A 5,764-nucleotide genomic window follows, 5' to 3' on the forward strand; every position below is an offset into this window, starting at 1 on the left:
CCAAAAAAAAAAAAAAAAAAATAAGAGCTATATCCTAAAATTAAAACATAATGATAAGATTGGTGTAAATATGAAATTCTTTCTGGAGTGCCTGGGCACATACCAGAGCTCAATAAACTTTAGCTCCCTTCCCACATTATCCCTAAATGTGGCATTTTCCCTAAGGTTCAAATCTCAAAGAACTTTCCTCAAACCTAGAAGAGTATTCCTTCAGGAGGGATGAGATATAACAACTAGAAGTGAAAGAAAAGCAGACTGAAAGGAGGGGTTGGGGCACCGCAGAGGGCTGTGCCATGATAAATAGGAAGGGTCTTTCTGGGTTTCTCCAGACAAAGGAAGACCAGTGACGAAGAGGAAGCTCCAATTTTGGGGAAGGAGGTGAAGACAGTTGTGTGAGTCCCAGGGATCCCTGGTACCTAAGGGACAGCTCCTTGGTGGCGCTGAGTTTAGGAAATCGGAGGAGGGTAGAAACTGAGCGTTAGGAGGGGCTGAAAAGAGGGGAGCTATGGAGCTGAGGGGTGTGAGGGTGAGTGGTTGACGCCGTAGAACGCCACCTAGAAGGGCAAAGGGGTAGCCCGGGGTAACTGGGCCCCGATGGGATAAGGGGACATGTCGAGCCAGGTTTTCAGAGGGGAAGGACCAAGTGGCCACCGTCTGGGGCCAGCACCAGGTTTTGGGGCTCTCTTACCCGCGATTCCTACTCCCGAGTCTCACCCGGACTCTGCTGCCGGTGCCGCTGGCAATCATACCTGTCCACCCCTCTTCCAAGGATTGAGGAGACGCGCTCCCATTGGCTGCCAGACCATCCCAACCCCAACCCGCGCTCTTCCTAACTTCGGGTCCGCCCGGCCCTCATATTTGCATATAAGGCCTTCTGGGCCTTCGATTGGCTCCTGCGGTGCCGGCCACGCCCCGCCCTCTCGAATGCAATTAACCGCTCCGGGGCTCGGCTGGGGACGCGCCCGAGGTTGTCCAGGGAGACGCGGAGGACGCGCGGGACGCGCTTCCGGGCGCTAGGGGTCCGCCCTCCGCGCGTCCCCCGGTCCGCCCCGCGGCGAGTGGGCTGAGCCCAGCCCCAGCCCACCCGAGCTCATGCCGTCCGGGCGCTGTGCGCAGGCGCGGCCGGGACGTCTCGCTCTCGATCTCTAGCTGTGCTCGGCTGCGATGGGAAAGGCATCTTGAATTTAGGCCTTCAAGGGAGGGTAAATATTCGAAACCAGAAGCAGGAAGCGCCATGGGAGAGCACCAGATTGGGACTCAAGTCAGGATCTGGGACATATTGCCTGTGTAACCGTGGGCAGCCCGCAGGAGCTCTCCGAGGCTTAGCTAGAAGGGTATTGCAGACCTGTAATGAACTGCTCTGGCTATTGAATCGTGAACTTCTCCTCCAGATCGTAGCGAACCATAGCCTCCAGGGAACTGACCAGTAAGAGAGGTCTGTCCAGATCGACAGAAGAGTCAGTGAGACTTAAGGGGACAGGGGTCTTGGCTTCTCACAACAAGCATTAGACTGTTCTCAGGTGGAAAATCTGTAGTGGGGACTGGATTTAAATCATGAGAGCCTTCCTTCCGTTTCCACCTGCCTGGGCCCAGAATCCTGTTTGCCTGGGCACCTGTGGAGAACTGGCAGGCAGTAGGGCTGTTTCTACCGGGTTTAATTCAGGATTTGGTGAAAGGCCAAAGGGTCGATTTTAAGTTCCTGAACCAGTGTTTTTAGAAGACTTCCTTATGGGTTGAGCCAGGGGTTTGCTGTTGTGCATGGCCATCCCTCTTTAGAATTTTCCAGGTGCTTGATTTGATGCAATAAAAATGTAGCTGCTCCTGTGAAAAAGCATTGCTTAGTCTCAAGGAGTGGGACAATGAATCATTCATTACTCACTACTGAGAGTAGAGCCTTTGCAGGGCACTGGAGGGGAGGCACCTAAGAGGGAGAAACAGGCCAGGTGCAATAGCTTCCACCTGTAATCCCAGCACTTTTGGCGGTCGAGGTGAGAAGATTGCTGGAGTCCAGGAGTTCAAGACCAGCCTAGGCAACATAATGAGACCTTGTCTCTACAAAAAAAAAGAAAGAAAGAAAGAAAGAAAAAATTAGCTGGGCATGGTGGCATGTACCTGTAAGCCCATCTACTCGGGAGGCCAAGGCAGGAGGAGCCCAGAAGTTCAAAACCGTGGTGAGCTGTGATTGTGGCACTGCATTCCAGCCTGGGTGACAGAGTGACACCCTAGCTCTAAATAAATAAATAGACTCTTCTCAGGAAACTAATGGAAGAGACTGGATCCACATCTGTTGGAGTTAATCTAGGGAAGTTTCCTGGAGAATTTTAGCAGATTCATTTGGAAATTTGTTCCATGAGTGTGCCCAGGACATCATGTGTGCTGTGATGAAGTATTGGGGAAATGGTGGGTAAAGGAACTAAAAAGACCCCACCAGGATAATATAAAGATTACCTTGAAGGGAAGCATTTGAGCTGAAGCAGATGCAGAAAGAAATCTTATCTGAATAAAGCAGCTACCACAAACCCTCCATGTCTCTCTAGTCACGGAGGCTGGACGTCCTTGGACACTGGAATATTTTTTTAATTGTATAAACAAGGCTCGTTAGAACCTTCCATCCTTTGACACCCTCACCTCACTATCCCCCAAAGTTGGTTTATAAACCTTTATACTTACTACTGAGTGTCATATGCATGTGAATAAACTTTGACCTGATGCAGTGGCTCATGTCTGCAATCCCAATACTTGGGAGGCTGAGGCCAGAGGATCATTTGAGGCCAAGAGTTCAAGACCAGCCTGCACAACATAGAAGGACTCTTTCTGTCTCTACAGAAAAATTTAAAAATTTGCCAGGCATGATGACACATTTGTAGTCACAGTTATTTAGAAGGCTGAAGCAGGAAGATCACTTGCGTCCAGGACGTTGACGCTGTGGTGATCTATGATCTTACCACTGCACTCCAGTCAGGTAAAAGAGTGAGATCATGTGTCTAAAAATAAAAATAAGCTGGGCACAGTGTCTCACACCTGTAATCCCAGCACTTTGGGAGCCAGAGGCAAGAGGATTGCCTGAGCCCAGGGATTTGAGACTAGCCTGGGAATTTAGCGAGACCTCATCTCTACAATAAATAATAATAATAAAGAAAACCAAGAGTGGTGGCATGCACCTGTAGTTCCAGCTACTTGGAAGACTGAGGCAGAAGGATGCCTAAGCCCAACAGATCGAGGCTGTGATAGCTGTGAGCGTGCTTCTACACTCCAGCCTGGGCAACAGAGTGAGATTCGACTCAAAAAATAAATAAACACATCACAATAAATAAACTTTGTTAATTTGGATCTGAGTAGGTCACCTAAGTTCCTCCCAACACAGGAAAGCATCTTGTCACCTGCTAATCTTCACAGGCAGGACACTAGAGGCAAAGACATAGCATAGTCCAAGAGAACACTGGAAGCTTGCCATGTGGTGCTTAAAAATCACCCTGGCATGAACAGAGGGCCCAGGGTGGAACCAGTGGCCCATCTGCTACTCTTCCAGAAATCTCTCTGCCCTCCAGTCAGTACTCTACCCTCTACCCTGCAGGTGACCCCGGGCTGTACTGCCCCTTCCCCTCTCAGGGCCCTAAGGGACCAGGTGACCACCATCAACTGGTCACCCAACAGATGCTACTCTAAAACCAACTGTCCCAGTTCTGTTCCCCTCCCCCATCACACTGCTCTCTTTCCCCAGTGTCCTACCAATCTGCTCTGCCAGGCTCTCGCTCTAGTCTTGGTCCCTCTGGAGTGACATTGTGATGGAAATGAGGGACAGCATGCAGGAGGGAGTGACAGAGATTTACGGCTTTCAGAGGGTTTCCATTAAAATCCCTGACGATGGGTTATTTATGAGAGGACTGACTGCAATGGCGCTCACAGGCCGCAGCCTGGCACCACTGTCCTTCCAGGGGTAATGATGGGAACTAGCACGAGGTGCACAGCAGAGCTGCCCTCACTGTAGAGCAAAGCAAGCTGCAACCATCAGGCATACCCTCAGGGCCAGAGAGTGACAGCCAGAAAGTCAGAGAATGGCAGTGATTTGTGCCAGGCAAACCAGAAACAGAAAAATCCACATGCAAACACGAGTAGGGCAGACTTTTGGACCTGGGCGTGAAAGGTGGAAGCAGAGTGTTGGAGGCCCCTTGCTGTTGTCAAAAAATTTGGACTGTGACCTTTCCTCTGAGCACTAATCAGAAGCAAGGGTGTGTGAAGAAACTCAGCTCAAAGATTGTTGTTTTCTCTGTTCCTAAGGTACCCACCTGACTAAATAGTAAAACAACAGTGAAACCCTCAGAAAGTTGTTTGCTCTGTGATTGACACACAGGTTCTTTTCTCGGTTTGGGGTTTTTTCCTGCAAGCAGTTAGTGAAATAAAGTGAGATCCTACTTTCTTCCTGTGCCAATCAAAATAAAGTCTTTTTTTTTTTTTTTGAGTCGGGGTCTCTCTCACTAAGGCTAGAGTGCAGTGGCACCCTCACAGCTCACGGCAGCCTCTACTTTCTGGGCTCAAGTGATCTTCGTGCCTCAGCCTCCGGAGTAGCTGGGACTACAGCATGCACCACCACACCCAGCTAATTTTTTAATTTTTTTGTAGAGACAAGGTCTCCCTGTGTTACCCAGGCTGGTCTGGAACTCTTGGGCTCAAGCAATCTTCCCACCTTGGCCTCCCAAAATGCTGAGATTACAGGCATGAGCCACCACACCTGGCACAAGGCTGTTTTTATTTTATCTTATTTTTTTGAGTTGAAGTCTCACTCTGTCGCCCAGACTGGAGAGCAGTGGCCACTCCTGGCCACCGCAGCCTCGACCTGCTGGGCTCTAGCGATCCTTTTGCCTCAGCCTTCCAAGAAGCTGGAACTACAGGCGCACGCTACCACGCCTGGCTAATTTTTTTTTTTTTTTGATTTATTGTAGAGATGAGGTCTCGCCAAGTTGCCCAGGCAGGTCTCGAACCCGCGAGCTCAGGCAACCCACTCACCTCAGCCTCCCAAAGCACAGGATTACAGGCTGAGCCACCCCACCTGGCTACAAAACTATTTTTAAAGCCAGGCTGGGCCTGTAATCCCGCACCTTTGGGAGGCTGAGGTGAGTGAATTGCCTGAGCCCGCGGGTTCAAGACCCGCCTGGGCAGCAAGACCTCATCTCTACAAGAAATCAAAAAATCAGCCGGGATGGTAGAGCATGCCTGTAATTCTGGCTACTTGGAAGGCTGAGGCGGAAGGATCACCGGAGCCCAGCAGATCAAGGCTGTGGTGGCCAGGAGCGGCCACTGCACTCCAGTCTGGGCGACAGTGAGACTCCAACTCAAAAAAAAAAAAAAAAAAAAGACTTTTTAAGACACCCTTTTCTGGATGTGGATGGCCCTAGAAACAAGTGCCATAGAAAGTGACCTGGCTGGGCACAGTGGCTCATAACTATAATCCCAGCACTTTAGGAGGCAAAGGCGAGAGGATTGTCTTAGTCTAGGGGTTTAAGACCAGCTTGGGCAACTTGGCAAGACCTCATCTCTACAATAAATCAAAAAATTAGCTGGGTATGGTGGCATGCACCTGTGGTCCCAGCTACTTGGAAGGCTGAGGCGGAAGGATCACTTGAGCCCAGTAGGTCAAGGCTGCAGCGGCTGTGAGCATGCCACTGCATTCCAGCCTGGCTGACAGAGCGAGATTCCAACTTAAAAATAGTAATAATAGTAATATACAATCAAATCCATACAAAGCAGTTAAATCCATGCAGATTCT

The sequence above is a fragment of the Carlito syrichta genome, unplaced genomic scaffold (genome assembly GCF_000164805.1).
Source record: "Carlito syrichta isolate Samal-C Ts95f unplaced genomic scaffold, Tarsius_syrichta-2.0.1 Scaffold305705, whole genome shotgun sequence".
In the NCBI taxonomy this organism is placed as follows: domain Eukaryota; kingdom Metazoa; phylum Chordata; class Mammalia; order Primates; family Tarsiidae; genus Carlito; species Carlito syrichta.